General features: G+C 42.5%; 2 protein-coding genes across 3 annotated transcripts in view; both read right to left on the reverse strand.

Moving 5' to 3' along the window:
- nlgn4xa (neuroligin 4 X-linked a) overlaps positions 1–3,247 on the reverse strand; it is a 92,018-nt gene extending 88,771 nt beyond the window's left edge. The window contains exon 1 of one of the 2 annotated variants that reach the window (XM_040175192.2): positions 2,829–3,247. The gene's annotated coding sequence lies outside the window, so the exon portion shown is untranslated. The remainder of the gene's footprint in view (positions 1–2,828) is intronic. The other variant, XM_040174397.2, reaches the window with a different exon arrangement.
- Positions 1–18,744, reverse strand: part of pudp (pseudouridine 5'-phosphatase) — a 229,112-nt gene that overhangs the window by 146,143 nt on the left and 64,225 nt on the right. The window lies entirely within an intron of this gene.

Below are 18,744 nucleotides of genomic sequence, written 5' to 3' on the forward strand. Positions count from 1 at the left end.
AAGATTCTTTGACCGATTGATGCACAGAAATACTGTGACTTGTCACTTAAAGCTAGACCTAGGAGTTGCTCAAAACACTTAATTTAGATGTTTGTTGAGTGTACACAATTCATTGGTTATGATGAAAACCTAATGGGTGCATTCATAAAGCTTAAACATGGGAACTTTAACAAGATAACATGACGTCATGAAGGAAAATAGGTTGCACGCAAACGCGTCACTCTACGAATGAACAACCGTGTCAACTGGCGATGTAGCGGCACCTTGAACCCAAGTATGTAAATGTGTGTGTTCGCGTATTGACAACCTGGGACATTTCCATGCTCCAGGTTTTGCCTCTCCAGAGCTGAATGGAAGAGGCCCGAATGTACCGAAACAGAAAGTTGATCACGAGAGCCAAAGTGTGACAATCAGTCTCCTTATGAGTGTTACGTCCACTGAAACGTGTTTGAAAACCCATTTTGTGTCCAATACGGAGGCAGAATCATGCTGGCAGGGTTTTCTAGATACATATTTTTCTCCTACCAGAAATTTCACTGACAGGGACACATAAACTTGTATAAAGTGTAAGCGACGGGTTTGGGGTATAAGTTCATGCTTCCTATGTCTTTCACGTGGAACCCATTTTAGTAAAGAAATGCTAATGGAACATTTTCTCCAAGAAAAAATGTCTTCAATCTTCCACATAGGGTTCCAAATGAAACCCATGGGGAGATCTGTTGGATTGAGTGCAGCACACTCCACACAACACAGAGGACCGCTGGATGAGAAACAAATGCCGGACGTCTCACTGTGCAGTAATCTCTCCTGACATGAAATAGAACAAATCTATAGACGGTCCAGCATGCACACACACCATGTTGCTGTTTCTACCTGTTAGTTATACATTCGTGTGCATATGCTTTGAACAGATCAGCAAACAACTGCCTGCTCAGCATCTGCATGCCATCACTGTCAGATGAATATGTTGATGCACCAAGATGGAAGGCCTGGAGGGGGAAATGACAAGATTATGGAAGCAGATGCAAAGCACAGAAAGCAAAATGACGAATTGCGTCTTTTTGATATCCATTAAAACTGAAACAATCCGGGCAGATTCGGCTTTACTTTGGCATTTATACTGTAAATAACTCCCTTCATGCACATAAAAGAGGGAGGAGTCAGCAAAAAAAATGTAAAAGGCCTCACATAAACATTTTCGAGGCACCGGCTCTCATTAAAGATTATTCTCCAACAAAACAAAAAAAACAATATCCTGTATTTGTACCATGACATGTTTCTGGAATCCTCTGTATGATTTGGAATTTACAGGAAGAATGGATTACGGAGAGATGTCATACTCAACATTTGAAATGACATTTCATCCTGTGTGAACGGCGCACTTTGTGGTAAACAAAAGCCGAAGAACAGAATGATTGAACGAGGTGCATGAGTGCGCAACCGTTGTTATTTGTGTTTGTTATTTTGGCAGTAACACGCAGATTCCTGGAGCTTTTGCACGTCCAGCTCTCCCACTCCATGTCCAACAGCTACTTGTGACAATTCAAATTGTCTTCAAATGTCTCATCCAGTCTCTCTGGTGTCTGTCTCACAACTGCCGTTTTTCCACTCTGCCCCTCTCCCATCTTTAGGACAATCTTTTCTTTACACCAGAACGAGCCAGCTGCAGTGGAAGAAAATAGGACGCTCTTTGGTAATGCATCCAATCAGAGATCAGCGATTTAGCAGTTATCACCCCTTGTGCAATAGCAGTGGACACCTGAGCAGGTCACGCTTTTCCTGAACAAACACACACACAGCAGCAGCATTACAGCAAAGATGTAGTCCAACCTTGTATTTTTCAGTAAAATCACATTATCCGGGTCCCTGTGGGCCTAAGAGGTATTGGACATATTCACGCACACAAGGTCACCCCACGTTAACCTCAGGCGTCCGCGTGAGTCCCCCGTTCGCCCAGTGTGAGTACATGTGGAAACAAGTCACAGCTTTAGCAACCTTGTCTGTAAGGAATAAAACTAACGATGCAAGGCACAAACCAACTAGCACCCCTCAGAATGCACATATCTCCACCACCATCTTGTGGCTGCTCGGAGTGCGATGCGCGCACAGAGCTGCTGGCAGGTGCCCATCTCCTGCTGCAGCTCGTGCACGCACACAAAACGCCTCGTGGCAGGAATAGAATGCACGCAGGTGTGAGATGGGTGGAAATGCTTCGCCGGGCTGAGGGCAAAAGCACTTTGCGCCGCCTCATTACCAAAGTCTCCGTCGAAGTTAACCGAGCTGTTGCTTTGGCACCGAGTTTGGTTCAAAGCATATGCGCGCGTGCAATGCACGTGCGCGCATCGGGACAATGCTCAAACTCGGATTTGAATAATTAATATATAAAAAAACGCCCGGTGTGTGACTAGTGATCCGCGTGGTCCTATTCCTTCATCCACGTTTACAAAAAATGAACAAATCCCCAAGTGGAGTCGGATGAAAGTGCGCAAGAATGATGCGGAGGTTGCTGACATCCACCAGCCACATCGTCCCTGCTTCTGTAATAATTTATCCTACAAGTTCTGACTGTCGATTTAGAACAACGACTCGCGCTGATGTTGTTGTCGATACATTTGATGATAACACGTGTGGATTATGAGCCGATTGTGTGAGACAGAAGCGCATCCGGACGAGCCGTGAGAGGTGGAAGAGGGAGGGGGACGCGGGGGGGGTCAGATCCTTTAAAAAAAAAAAACGCACACATATTCACACGCTATTCCCGTTTTTGTGCGCCCGGAGTGGACGCGCAATTGGCATCGGCATCGAATCCAAGCCGGCGGCGCACTCACCTCAAGCAGTTTCACTCTTTCCGTTCCGACTCCCGACTTCAGGCGGCAACAAGAAGAAGAAGAAGGAGAAGAAAAAAAAGACACACAATTAAGTCCACCTCCAGCCTGCTGCTCCTCCAAAATCTAAAGTGAGAAGCGCAGTCCCGATGTGCTGAAGGCAGCGCCGGCTGTAAGTCCTGGGAGGGGAGAGAGGGAGATGCGCGCTCTATCCGCGCGGAGGACGTTACCAATGAGTCACTGCGGAGCCTCTGCGAAACAGCGCTGGATCTAATTGCGTTCACGGGGCGAGTGTGTTGCGAGGACAAGATTAGTGTTAGAGAAACCAGGTCTCTCTCTCTCTCTCTCTCTCGCTCTCTCTCTCTCTCTCGCTCTCGCTCTCTCTCGTCATTGGACTACAGCGCCTAAAATTTACTAAGCCTGCAGCCAATAGATTGCCGCATTCTCTCAATCACCCTTAACCAGCCGCCGTGTTGTGGCAGCTGCCATTGGATCCTGGGACGCACAGAGTACCGCTGCCGTGGCTCCCAGGGGCCCCCGAGCGCAACACCACGCAAACCTGAGGGATTCATTTAAACATGTGCTTATTCCTTATGTGTATGAGACAATGAGGATGTGCCATGTAAACAATGTGGGCTCGCCCCATCTGTCCACCCGTGTCTTTACTTCCTAAACCAGCAGACCAAGTATAATGTGTTTTCTTAATCATTTGAAATGGAACCGTGTTGTTTGTCATTAATCAGCAATTTTGTCTTTTTTTTACACAGCAAAGCGTTAGCTAAATATACAAATAAGAACAATTCTGAAACACGGTAGAAAAACGGCATGCTCCCGTGGCTATTGCAGCTCTTCTTTGCAATTATGAAGTCAAATCGAGAGAAAAAAGGAGCGTCAATCTAACATAATGTTTTTCACTCTGTTAGTTCCTAACAATGATCACAAAATTCCGACTCTACATTGACTAAAACACTAACAAATTGTAGCACTTCAGTTGCATTAAAGGTACAATTTATCTATAGCAAATTGTAACTTGGTTTATTTGATCAAATCGCACTTTCTTGTTTCTTGATCTTCTGAGTTTGTATCCCTATGGTTGAATGCACTTATTGTAAGTCGCTTTGGATACAAGCGTCAGCTAAATGACATGTAATGTAATCAAAAATGAAATGGTAATATTCCTAAAATTCCAATTAACTAATATAAACACTTCCGGCTCTTACAATACCAATTAATCCGGGCCACCTGGTCGAAGGGACCTCAGAATGAAGTCCCGCCCCCGCTGGTGCAACAGCATGCACACTCCTACTGCTCCAGCTTTTGCTGGGGCCCTTGGCTCGTGGGGCTGCGATCTGACTGACCCTGTTTTCTGAAATTTTCCAAAGGGACAACATCAGTATACAATTCCTTGTGCAGGCTTTGAGCACACATTCATATTCCACTGGTAACCCACTAACTGGGCTTCCGCATTCCATGAAAGCGATTGAATAAACCCATCTGTCTGGACAATGGACTGCCGGTTTCAGTCTGTGAGAGAGAAAGTAATATTGTGTAAAAGTTCCTCTCAACACCTATCCCAGATATGGAGCCCAGTGAAAATCCATCATGTTTAACAATGTTTTACAGCCTCCAACACTCATTTTCTCCATGACCAAGTTCCTTCCACTCCTCCTTTAAATCTGTGTTGAGTAAATCTAAATCACACACACGTTTCATTTGATCTCAGGAAAGATATATCCATGATCCACAGACTATATATCCTGCAGTCAGATTCAGATTGTGATGAAAGCCTGAAAACGGGCGCAAAAGCCTTTAAGGCTGCAATAAGGATTTCCTTTGATATCAAGGTCAAAATTCTAATCAACATGAAGAAAATCATCAATGTTCTGCGTCATGAATGTGACTAAATACACGGGTCTGAAGCTAACCTCCCTTTGAAATGGTCATTGCTCATTCTCCTCTCTCCGCACATTATAAAACTCACCCTCCTCGCCTCTTCAGTTGGGCTCGGCCAAGATCCACTGGCTGACTTTAATGAAGCCGATGACGGGCCGAAAGCAAGACGTAACGCTCAGTACAACTCCCCCGGCACACAGTGGCACTGGACCTCTGAGTGTGACATGTGTGACCTTTCTCCCGCCCTACTAACGTGTATGCTGCATCACAGAGCTTGTCGTCGAGGGTTTTATTATTGAAGTGGAGGTTTTGGTGGAAGAAATGCAAATATACTTCAATTGCCTTCCAGGTTGTTGTTGACAGACGTCACGTCAATTATTAAATTATGTCTAATACCCATTTCATTTAGCAAAAACTTTTTTTTAAAACCCTTTTCTACAGATTTTATAGGTTGCAATTCTTATTCTTTAGATATCTAGTTCATTTTCCTGTCTTTTGATAGTGAAAATACCTACTCAGTCATTAGGGGAAAGCTTTTTGACGTTAAATCTATGAATCTATGGAACATTATAAGAATCAACAGCGCCCTGCATGTTCTCCTGAAAGCTGCTGGAGCCGTCAACAACAATTATGTAACCTAGCAGAACTCGGGAGTTGTTGGCCTGCTGCTGCATCGATCAGTTAGTTTGTCTGAGTTATTGTGGGATTTGGGGATTAGAACTAACAGTGTGTCCACAGCAGTGCAGTGCTTAGCTATACTCCCCTCTGCTTCTCCAGACCGCTGTTTCTTCAATAGGTACTCTGTGGTAATGACGAATGTACATGTCGGTGTGGCCATATTAGCATGCAGATAAACCCATATGTCGATTGGAGAACACTCGAAATGTGAATATTCATAGGAAACTTTTTAAATCGGAAAATGAATTAATTTAGTGCGAGTTCAGTTAATCAACAGTTTGACCCCCCGTCTCATGTGCCTGTTGAAGTCCAGTCTATTTGCTTTACACCATGCTGTCATGCTGGGCAACAATTGTATTTTTTAATTGCAATTAAACGTGATTTTATGATCCCATGATTAATTGTGATTAATTGCATCGTAATGCGCACAGTTCAATAATGAATTCAAAAATAATGTGTTGCACACTTTTATTTGTTAAAACACTTAAAACAAATAACACCAGTATTTACTTTAGTAGCACTTATAATATTTATTGTAAATCTCAATGTAAAATTAATGTAATCCAATCAAATATTAACCCAAAGCTATTTGCCATTGCCACGGCTTGAATGTTTATCTAGATTTTAATGGGAAAACGAGTGACCTTCCTCAATGAAAACACTGTAATAGCCCAGTTATCAAATCAGTTTTCTCTTTTTTTTTTTAACAAGTACCAGCATAAACATGATTCTTTTTTCTTGGAACAGCATGAACAGTCTATGTTCAGCGGCAGATGTCCCTGTCATGTTACACAAACGTCAGAACAGCAAACGCCGTCATGTTTGGGTTCATGACATCATCTGTCACCGGACACAGATCAGTGAATTTCACCGCCTCCTCCAAGTGCGTCTGGATGACTGCCGCTTCCAGCGCTACTTCAGGCTAACTGGTAGCCAGTTTTTTGCGTCATTTGCGCCACAAGTTGAAAATGTACTTCATCTGCAACCATTCGCGTCTGTGCATTGACTTTGCATGGAATAATTCTCTTCGCTTTAGGTGTGAACGACACAGCTGGGATTTCCATGTTTGTACTGGATTTCCTTTGGAGATCACACTTTAATAACTTTGGTTCTATGGAAAAAATGTAAATTGAATATGTCCGCTTAAGAGTTTGCTCCCCTAACATCAGGCGGTGCTAATGCGGCTGTATATCAGGCCTGTGTGGACGGATAGAGAGAGCGAGCTCCTCTGCCGGATGAAGAATCTGTCAGACCTGTGGACTCGTAGCAGCACCACAAGTCGAGGGCGAGAAGTGTTTAATACTAAGATAGGATCGGCTCTGATGATTTAAAAAAACAGTGGCAGTAACCGCATGCAGGGAGACAGAGACGGAGGGGATCTAAGACGGCAAGGACTCCCCTCTTCCTCCGTGTTTAAGCACAGACAATTCCTGTCGCCTCGGGGTAACAAACAGATTCATAAAGGCAGTAAAGGGGCCGCTGAGGCATGACGAGGGGAGCAGCTCGCTCTCTGGTATCGATACGAGACGAGAACAAGGCCTCTTCTGTGGATACTGAGCATGCTCACTGAGTCTATGCAATACAGGTGGTGCTGCTCCTTTTTGCCCTCCTTCTTTTAACCATGATATTTAAATGCCCAATAAGTAGCATTTTACAAATATCTGATGGAAACAAATCAACATATTTTCCCGCAAGGATGTGTGTCGACCTCAGGAAAAACATCAGAACATAGGGACTTTCCTTGGTACTTCCCACTACTATGTTGAACAAAGTGGTTTGGATGAATGTGTAGAAGCTCTTAAGGGATTCGTGGTGGTCAACACTGAAGATGAAGTGGCCCTTGACGATTTCATTCGAAAGCTGCCAGGGATGTCTGAGCCTTGCAAGGGATGGCCTCATGGTCAACAATGATATTAGAATCTTAGGAGGTTGTTCTTCTGTTCACCGACACACAGGTGGATGGGCTGTCCTGGTCCTCAACAAAGGTCTCAACACTGGTCTGAAAAAAACAGAACCATGAGGAACCTTTTTAATGGCCCACTACATTACTAAAATCTCGGGGACAGAACTTCAGTGTTGCGGTGGACTGTCTGGCCTCGAGGCCAAATAACCAAAGCCACTTTGAGCATCATAGAAGCGCTCCTGTAAAATTCGAGAAGAAAGGTAAACACAACTGATGCGTCTCCCATCCTTCACTTAAAAGAGCCTGACACAGTCGAGACGGTCTATTTAACGTTATGTGTTGGCCAGAACAGGAGGTTTGCAAATCTCCTCATGTCTCCATTGTGCAGACATTTTTATGTCCTTTTGTATCGACTCTACTCCTTCTGCCTCTGACATTTGTATTTCTCTGGTCATGCGTGACATCGGCACAAACATATGCTAGCAAACATTCTCGACTGTACACAAACTCCCATAAAAAATATATAAGAAAAATAAATGAAGGCATGTATTCAAATGATGTCCAGGTTTCACAGACTGGTGTTGAAGACTGGACCCCAATCGAGACCAGGTAAAGAAATAATACAAATCAAGCAGGTAGAATTACCTATGGGTTAATCAAATAACACATATTTAAATCAGTATTTTAATCTGTATGTTACAGCTTATTTAGTGTGCACAGAGGTATTCAGGATGTAACATAATAAGTGCTAGACTTCCTTGATGAAAGGTGAAACAAATGAAAGGACAGGACGGCTGAATAGTGACAGTGATTAACAGAACATGAAGGTAACAAAATATAAGCTGGGAAGTCAAAAAGTTAAAAATAAATCTCCCTTGCTAACTAGAAAATAAGGTCAACTAACATATGGAACCAAAATAACAATACTGAACTCCCAAACTATACAGAAAAACGGAGCTATCAAGTATCCCTCAGTAAATAGAAGAGAACCCCAAAGCTTCCCAAATGATTACCCACGCTGGCAACTTCCCCACCAACTAGCCAGCCAAGACCAAGGGTAACCCTCATAAACTAAAATCAAAGTTCAGCGGTACTAAATGTCAGAGCCGCCGCAGCAAGCAACTTACCACCTACGAGAGGTTGATACACAGCTCAACTGATGGAACCAAGGAGGGGCATGGCGGACCTGATTACACAGAGAATTTTGTCAGGAGGCGTTACAAAAGTGTCATAGCCATTAAGTTAATCCACTGTCAATATAATTCAATAATTCCTCCTCCTCGCATAAAAGCCAAACGAATGAGGTGAATTAGCTCTTAGTGCAGTTGTACTGCGTCATGTTAAACATCTAAGGTATGGAGTTATTGGCAGTATATCCTAACATCAAGCAGCCAAGCGGTGGCGTGGTAGTAGAAGAAGACAAGTAAGACATAACGCTGGCGTGCTGATTGGATATCAAATTTTAAATTAAGGCCATTTCTATGATTAAGCAATTGCTTCCACTCTACTCTCTGCATGGAATTGGCTGAGCTGACTGCACATACAAGCAATCCCAACTCATTAAGTACTAATGGCCGGTCAGTGCCCCTCGGCAAAGAAAGTCAACGCAAAGAAGCCCCCTTAAACGGCACACACGAGACTTTCAACTAACCCCGATTTCATTTTTCCGACACCCTGCTTAGGGTCAGCTAAGCTGAGTGATGGCTGGGTGACTCAAAGAAAGCAGCAGAAGCAGTGGTGGCTGGATCAAACAAATACAGAACTTTCACCCTGGAGACTTCCATGCACAGGTGGGAAGACATGTGGGCGGGATAAAAGCTGATTGGTGAAATAAAGAGAATGATGAGAGTGAAACAACACACGAGACAGAAATAAAGTACGGGACACCACAAACAGAACACATGACAAATGTTAATAAATGCTCTTAAAAAAGAATAATATCAAACAAGGAGCAGTAATCTGACCAAATTCATAAACCCTTTCTGCATTTTCACTTTAGCTGGTATTCTTCATCGTCCTTTGTCATTTTTTTCTGGTTCTGGTATTTGGATTTGCCGGAGGTATTTCGTCTGTCTGTGTTTCGCATAGATATGTTCACCCTTCCCGTCTCCTTGACCTGTGAGTGATCTCTACTTCTCAAACAGAGAAGTGCGCCTTCCAGACGTCCCATGTCACCTCCAGTCTCATAAATTTCAGATTGATGTTGCCCAGTTTCTCTCTGACCTTAGACCGCAGGGCTTCCTCGGGCGGTCTGTTGTCCGATACCGCTTTTGATCTATATCATAACTGACAGCTGTCAAGGTGGACTGGGATACGGACCGATGGGTCGTCACAGTTCACGATTTGTTCTGAATATTATGAATTCTCGGGTGAGGTCCTTATTTCAGCAGTGCAGCTGGTGTCTTTTTTTAAAAAGCATGTTGGGATTCAGTTTTGTCACAAAGATGTGGTGTAGCAGTCCTTTCTGTCTTGAAACAAACATTGCTGTGATGCTTTTCTCTATTTCTTATGTTGTGCCATTGCATTAGATTCTCCTCACTTTCCCTCAGCATGTCCAGACGTTTTGGCTTTGATTTGTACAGCTGATGGACGTATGAACCGGTGTGACTATTGTTGTTCTCAATGACGCTAAAGCAGCAGTTGGAGTTACTTTTTTCACGGTGTCCAATCATGGTTGCTGCTTACACATCTGAATAGAAGCTACAATAGTGATAACTGTAACTAAGAAGGTACAGCTGGCCGTCCCATCAGGAGAGCGCCGCACAAGTCCATTCAGCATACTAAAGCCAATTCGACTCAGATACATTCAACCTTTTATAACGCGGAAACATGGATCATCTCAGGCGTACATGGAATTTGACTTCTGAGTTATATCCGTCTTTAATATTGGGACCAGTGGGCTGCCGTCAAACGCCCGCGGAGCAGACAAGCCGTCCCGGTGATCGAACCGCCCATCTGTGTGATGAATGGAGCCATTCTGCCCCTTGAGCCTCAGCTTCCTGTCATACTACAGTACGACAGAAATAGAGGAGGAAGTTGCAGTGAACGATGGAAGTAAAGCTACTTAAGTGTAATGGTGCTGAATTTCATATGCACATTAGTATAAAGCAGCAAACAACATTGTGCTAATGTAAAGATTAGGGTTGGGTACAGAGAACTGGTGTCATATTGGTACCGGTTCCTGTTCAACCGGTACCTACCGTACCGAATCACAGATTTCTCAGACTTCCTTTCGGTGCCTGAGCCAATTGAAAAACTTTTTACACACTCTGATGACACCGTCCTCGTGGTTTTTCGCTGCGCACAGCAGTTCCGCCCCGATGGATACAGGCAGACACTTGCGTGCACAAAGGTGAGCACGCGCCCACCAGCCGGCACAGAGCATGTGTCCACAAAACATCCCCCCCCCCCCCCCCCCCCAAAGTTATAAACTGAGGGTGTAGCGGCGTTCCTTAGGTGTTGTTTGTCATGTGTCTCATGACAAACAACACCTGAGCTGTGTCTCAAAGTCACTAGGTTGCATCCTTGTAGCCTCCAGCCTCCAGCAGCCTTGGCGGTAGGCCTGGGCTTGGTCCTCCAACAACCGCATAGGCTGAACTGAACGGGGCCACTTCCTGCTTGCGTCATCAGCATTACCTCCGCTGCTCCCGTTGCCTAGCAGCCTGCTGCACGTAACAATAACAGCCTTAAAACCAAACGAAATATGACCAAACGAAATATGTCCACGCCGCAGTAGCATAATGTCAATAGACACACATCGTTCTCCTTCAGCTTGATGCTTCCACCTGGCTCTAAATGTAAAGTTACTTCATAATCACAACAAAAGGAGCAAAGCAAGTTCAGTTTCTTTGTTTATTTATTCTGTAACTTTACTGACATAGAAATTTCAGGTTTATACCTTGTCTGCCTGAGCTCACTTTGATCCATTTCAGTTCATAATATGAAGTATAAACTATATATAAAAACGTCACAGCGTCAACCTCTACAGTGGGAAAGTTAAGTCATTAAATTGACTAATAACTACAGCCGTTAACAGTGCAGCGGCTCCTGGTAACATGAGCTGCTGGTTGTGTATTTGTTATAAACGTGTGTTGGTACATTAATGTTCATAAGAACAATACATGGACCTGCTGTCCTGAATAAATCAAATCCTCATCGGCACGTACTGCATGCTGGGATATGCTGGGCCGCAAAAGGTTAGATCCGATGTGTCCCTCGACCGCGTTGGGAGGAGCTGACGGATTGGGACAGAGGAGTCGCAGCGGAAGTGAGTATGGGGTCGACGAATGCGTCTATAAGGAGGCAGCCTATTGACTTTGAGACTCAGCTGTTGAGCCACATTGAGCTGCAGACACGTGATGTCATTTCCTCACGCGAATGACAGCAGATGCTTTTTGTTTTTTCTTTATTTTATGCAGGAAAGCGTTAAATAAATATACAAATATTGTTTTTCTGTAAATGTGTAAATGTAAATTCTGTTACATGGTGGAAAACTATTTAAAGCTTAGGCATAAATTCAGTCAGGAGGACTAGGGAGGCTAATGCCTGCCCCAGGGGCCCCTCTGTCTATGTGGGTATGACGTAAGCTGATTGGGGGAGGAGGCATCGTTTCTAACGTTAAAAGCCGTTCTTCTCTCTGTTGCTGTAAGTTGTCATTTCAGCATTCTAACCCCTTCCCCTCCGAGGCCCGGGCGGTAGTCGCGGTGACCAACTACAGCGGAAAGGATTCTCATTTATACCGACGTGCATTTCTTATTTATCATTATAAATGTTAAATGCTATTATGCAGTATTGCTAAATATTATTTATTTGCCGTATTGCTAAACCATTACGTATTATATGTAATTTCCATTGTTGTTCTATTAGGAGAGCTATACATGTAAGCACCACCTTACACTACACAGCGGATCAAAATGTCTACTGACCTATAAAAAATACAATGACATAACAGCTGCGTGTGATGTGGTCTTTTTTTGACAATTTATACCTGAGCTTTGCCTCTGGATTTGTCTGTGGCAGTAATTTCATATGAGCAGTCTTCCTCAATGTGAGTTGATGTCTTGACTTTAACATATTTCTTCAAACAATTTGTTAATTCAGGACAATACACAGGAATTAGGGTCACTGAGTAAATAATGTTAAATAATGATTCATATCTGAAGTCTATGAATAATGGGGCTATCACAAGTTAACTTTTATATGCTCTTGATGTTCCCTCGAACTGTTCTATCTAATGATATGATGGTTATGCTGACTGACGTGAATGTTGCCTCCTTTATGATTTCTTTTGTTAGGTTACTGTAGTGTATTCTGGCATTTTGGGTTTTAAATGTAACTATGTAGCAGCAAATGCTAAAATATTTAGGTGTGTTGTATTTATTTCTTTATTTATGTCTTTGTTATTGTTGTTGTATTGTTGCCCGACTCACTATTTAAACCTGCATTTTAAGTTTCAATCCTTACGGTACATACAGCTCTAATAATCAAATAAAATAATGTTTTATTGAAGCATAGATCATTATGTTGCTCTCTATTGCAATAAGCGAACATTCCTTTCTGATTCTGTCATTAACTTGTACATTTAGCTTACAGCACGCATGGGTTTCATTGGTACCAGGTCCGATTCTCGATGCTGTGTTATCGTGAGCTGGATTCTCACCCCATCTGCTCAGAGGCGTATTTGAACTCCCCTTCTTATTATTGGCTCTGCTCTCTTGGAACCAAAACCCAGATGGTACCAAGAATGGAGACGTTTTAATGGTACTAGCATATCACGTTAGCTTCACAAAGACAAAGCTTTGATTTTGTCCGACCAATTTGAATCTTACCAGACGAGAGGGAATGCTGTAATAATAGACATACTTGTTTTTGTCAAAAAGACATTATCAACCAGATAGATGATTAAACCAGATATTTAGAATAGCATAGGACATCATAACTCTGATTAAATAAATAATTAATTAATCCTCAATGTCAATGTTTCCGTGTGAACTACTGAAAACTAGTGTGCCACAGTCTTTGTTTTTTTTTACGTCTCTGAGCTTCCACCTGTGACTCTGTCTAATTAGTTACAAAGCGCTGAATGTGTCTGTCTGCAGACACTTTATGTCACGAAAAGTGCGCCGAAAAATCCCTGCACGATAGATGCTAAACACCAGATGAGTTGAAAGTGGGACACCCCTAACTCCATGTCTGTGAGTCCATTTTTGGGGACAATCATTACCATATCTGTTAGATGGAATTCATGGTGACTTAAATACTTACTGATAACTGCATTCATAAACTGTTGACAAACAAATGATACTGTGTTAGCTGTTGTTGTGGTGCGGCATGAATGTCCATTACTATTCGGAAATATTACGTATTCCCTTAACTGGGGAGCAGCTTCTGGTAACTCCCCAAATGCTTACCACAGACTACCGGAAAAAAAGAAACAGGAAATCCAGTGCATGACCTTGACCTGCAAAAAGCGGCGCCTGTTCAATGGCTGCGATTGCCTGAAAGCCCATTTGCCTCTGACTGGCACTGAGGATGCTACCCCTCTTACTGGTTTGAGGAATTTTGTTTAATAACATAAAATCATGAGCAGAGTGCTTTAGTTTATGTAATCAGAGCGAGGAAACAAACTACGTAAAATGTTCATTATAGCTGCATTAGTGCACTGTCTGTTGGACAGTAAGTGCCAGGGTGGAAGGCCACATTCACACAGCTGCCATGCTGGATTAAGATGGATTATTTGTTTGTCAGATAAAGTAATCCTGGGTGATTGCTGACTGGCTGAAACCTTTCCGATGTTGTAATTGGTGGTTGTAGAAAAAAAGCTTTCATTCCTTCAACAATCATTTGATCAGAACATTCCTTTGTTCATATTTATTCACTCCTCGGCTGTTGTTCCAGTTGATTGAAAGTGTGTAATGTTATCACATGAGAGCATCCACAAGGACAACACCTGATTTTGGTTCCTTTTTCAGTGAACACAAAGGACCCCATTGATGATTGCTATCCATGATTTTCATTCTTCGGTTGCACTCAACTTCAGAAACAGTTTTATGAATTACCACTCAAGCTCATATCTGCTAGTTTTGTGTTTAAAAAAAATACAATGAAACAAGTTTCTAAAATACACTTTTTATACAGTGATTATTTGTCAATTTATGATTTAAGATTTATTTTTTAGTCTTAAGAAAAACAAACAATTAATTGTGATTAGTTGCCATTAATGCATTTCAAAATGTTAGATGAATAAGTTCATATCTTTGAATCCCTAATTCTAAGACATTTTTTTGTTTTGCTAAGGCGAGATATGGAGGTTGTGATCTCCAGATAATGGGGCCAAAGCTGTACGGGTAATCATGTATGTTGTATGGTGCTCAAAATATCCCAGATAAAACATGCAAGCAAAGAAACAAGTGGAACGTTTGGCTGCTGCACCACCTGAAGAAAGGACCGTCATCTGACACGTTGATCAGAGCTTAAGTGAGATTTACCTGACCGTAAAAGCTAATATGTGCTCATGGTTCAAAGCCACCCGCACTGACCCCGTCCCTCTCTACCTGTATACAAATAAAATGCTGTGAGCGGAGATGGACTGTTCAGCATTCACTGAGGCACACAGAAATTATTTTTCCCTTTGCCATGTATTTTTCAGCAGCATCGCTGAGGCCTATATGAATTCATTGTTTTGGAGGTTTTTAAAAACTTGGAGCCAGTTGCCTCTTGGTCTGCTGCATGGAAGGTTGTTACCCCCCATAAACCTACTGAGAATATTGGAAAGTTAAAGCAAGGAAAGTGCCATTTCAAAGAGACTATTTCTCTGGACCTCAGTGTATTTTTCTAAAAGAATAGATTATGATATATTTACGAAAATACAACATAAATATAACCAGTTTACTGCTTCAATGCAACATGTGTATACAAAAGAAGTCTCTTCTACTAACTCACAAGATATCAGTGGAAACACGAGATGGTCCTTCTTGTGATGCTATGCACATTCAGCGCACATTAAAAGCAATGCGTTGTTAATGCATACAAACAACGTTACATTATTATAGGCCTCAAATCTCCAAGAGAGACGCAGCTGTTACTGTTTTTTGCTTTCTGTTTGCAAAGAGCAATCTGCACCTAATTTGTTTGTCGAATTTCAGAGAGCGTCCGGGGACTTCCAGCATTACAGTGCTGCATTAACTTGCAGAACCATCCAATTGTTTTATTTTCCTAAGCCGTGGAGAACAACAAATCACTGCCACAACATCTTTATATTATATTCACCAATATACGATGTCACTGCTCGCCTTTATTGTTAAATCCTTGTCTTCAGTTTTAAAGTGAAGCAATATGTTTAAACAATGTGTATTGTTGAGTTTCAATAGAAGGATAGGGAGAACTTTGTTGGTGTGATAGGAAAAGCAGGCAGTGAACCTCCATTGTATCAAAGCACCTGTTACACAGAATAGGACATATCTGAAAAAACTGCTATATTCACAAACAAATCTCAAAGAGCTATGCATGTGTTTGTGTGTGTGTACTATACACAAGAATGAAGCACTAATTTGATTACAAATGTCACAGACGTGTGTTTAATTGAAAGGTCTTTCTGTGGATTACTGTGACATACACAGTAATCCCCAGAGCTGAATATTGATACCAACATGGTAGTGCACTGATTTTCTTTGATGGCCACTAGACCAAAAAAATCAATCAATAACAACAACATATTTTTCCAGAAATGTTTATTGACCTGGACATTGCACTCTGACAGCGGCACGGTGGCGTGGTGGTTAGCACCGTCGCCTCACAGCAAGAAGGTCCTGGGTTCGATTCCACCCAGTGGCCTTTCTGTGTGGAGTCTGCATGTTCTCCCCGTGTCTGCGTGGGTTCTCTCCGGGTTCTCCGGCTTCCTCCCACAGTCCAAAGACATGCTCTGGGGATCAGGTTATTGGGGACTTTAAATTGCCCGTAGATGTGTGAATGTGAGTGTGAATGGTTGTATGTCTCTGTGTAGCCCTGCGATTGGCTGGCGACCAGTCCAGGATGTACCCTGTCTATCGCCCGAAGTTGTCTGGGATGGACTCCAGCCCCCCCGCGACCCTGTGTGCAGGATAAGCGGTTTGACAATGGATGGATGGATGGATTGTACTCTGACAGAGATGACAAACATGGTAAACCTATAGACAATAGACATTTCCCAGCCAACCACCTCTTTATAAATGCATAGAAAGGAGCGATGGAGCTAGATCCTGGCAAATCTCCATTAACTGTAGTACGTCACCCTTCTATTAAACAACTGTCTCGCTACATCCCTCAACCGCAGCACATAGTCTTCACAGTCCTTCCTTAATAACCTTAACAAAGATCAAATAAAATCCCTGTAATTTCTTGACATCACACACACAATCCATCGGATTCAATTACTCATCTCAAATTTCTTCCTGCCCTTAAATGGCACCAAACACCATCAACTTTTCCCGCTTGGCCACCTCGACTAGTCTTCTTTCCTCATCTGGACTTTCAATCCTCCTCATCACACCTTTCAGTTGCTCTTTCTGTTCCGAAATATCAACAACCACATAACACTCAATGACCCTAAAACTGTGGCAGTTCCTCTCCTCTCAGGCATCTCCTTCTTTTGTGCTTTGTGCCCCCCATATCACCAAGCCGGAAGACCACCAGCTATTCACAAACGCAGCCCCACTCCAAGTGATTCTCAGCAGAAAGGGCACCCGAATTCTCCTCTCTTACCCCTTCTTCCACAATCTCCGAAAGATATCCTTTAGTCATAGCAGCCATCTCTGTGAAGCAATCTATCGGGGACTCCTCTTCATCAGATCTTCCACCAACCACAAGAAGTAGGCTTTCCTACATCCATCATTCCATGAGTGTCTTTGTTTCTCTACGCCACACCCATCCATCCCTTACTCTACATCTTTTCGGACCCTGTCCTTGACTTTGGGCAACTGTGGCTCAGTGGGATTGGGAGTTTGATCCCAGGCTCTGTTAGTTGGCATTTCAAGGTGTCCTTCGGCAGGGCACATTGCTCATTACAATCACAATATGCGAAAGACCAATAGAAAACCCGATCATTATTGGTCTGCTCCTAGCTGGTGAGAAAATTCTTGTTTATAATAGCTGCCTGGCACCAGTGGTGTGAGCATATCTTAACATCAATAGCAGCAAGACAAAGGAAATAATAATTGGTCTCCCCTCACCTCAGCAACACATCCTCATCAATAACCAACAGTTAAAATGGTTGTTTCCAATACCTCGGAGTGACACTGGACAATAGATTTAGCCATGACAAGCGCCGCAATAACAATAAAAAGATGATAAGCTTTTCATAGCTCTCCCCAAATCTCTTTCTGTTGTTCAGTATCAGAGCATTATTCATCACTTTCTACTAAACGGTACCATCTACTTCTTTAAAGTGTCATCATTTAGTCAAAGGCAAGACACATAACCAGCGCCGCTCCCAAGATAATTGCTCTCTCACATCGGGACTGAAGACTTTCGGTTTGCTTTTGCCTTTAATCAAACCAGGTTTGAGAATGAAATGGGTGTTTTTTACTGTCTTTTCCATAAACTGCAGTGCAACTTGTATTTTTGTTTTTTGTTTTAATGTCTGTTTTTGCGTAATTGTTTTTAAATGTCCTTTTATTTTGCCTAATGTTAATGGTTTAATGGTTTTATGTGAAGCACTTTGAATTGCCTTGTTGTTGAAATGTGCTATATAGAAACATTTGCCTTGTCTCTCCCCCAATCTGGCAGAGCTAACCAGTAAAGCCAACAAGCCCCACTGAATAGACTTGACTGTGTTCTGTTATGTGTAATTTTTCATTTTTTATTTTGCTGATATGTACACAGCTCTGGAGACAAATGTCCCCTTGGAGACAGTAAAGTGTAAAGTCAATAGCGTCATCTCTAATAGGTCTAAACAACAAATAACATTCTTCTACGTTAACCAAATGCTCTATAGAGTATTTCTGCAGCTGACATAAAACCTTTTTTAATTTGTAAAAATGGACATTCAACGTCTGTGATAGAGGAACAAACAATGCCAATGTCGTTTCTGGTGAATGGGTTGTACTTCCATGAAATATGCATGTGGTCTGGACAGAAGTAGAAAATGTAACACTGTTGTCTGGTCTTATTTCTTTTTCATACCACATTACAATTACAAGCAAACCGAGAGCTGTAAACATGAACTAATACAGAATGGCAGGTAACTTGTTGATTGGAAATATATGTTGTAGCGTGCTGATACAAGACATGTCCCTTCCTTTTTACAATGGAACAGGCATGCCAAAGGAACGTAAATACTGATACTGGTGATATTTCAGATTTGCTCGTGATTTCAGACATCCAAGGGCGTAACCACGCATCCTTTGGGGGGGTCGTTTCACCCCCAATATTGAGAAAGGACCAATCTGAAAATATATACTGTGAAATATA

The sequence above is a fragment of the Gasterosteus aculeatus genome, chromosome 1 (genome assembly GCF_964276395.1).
Source record: "Gasterosteus aculeatus chromosome 1, fGasAcu3.hap1.1, whole genome shotgun sequence".
Classification (NCBI taxonomy): Eukaryota; Metazoa; Chordata; class Actinopteri; order Perciformes; family Gasterosteidae; genus Gasterosteus; species Gasterosteus aculeatus.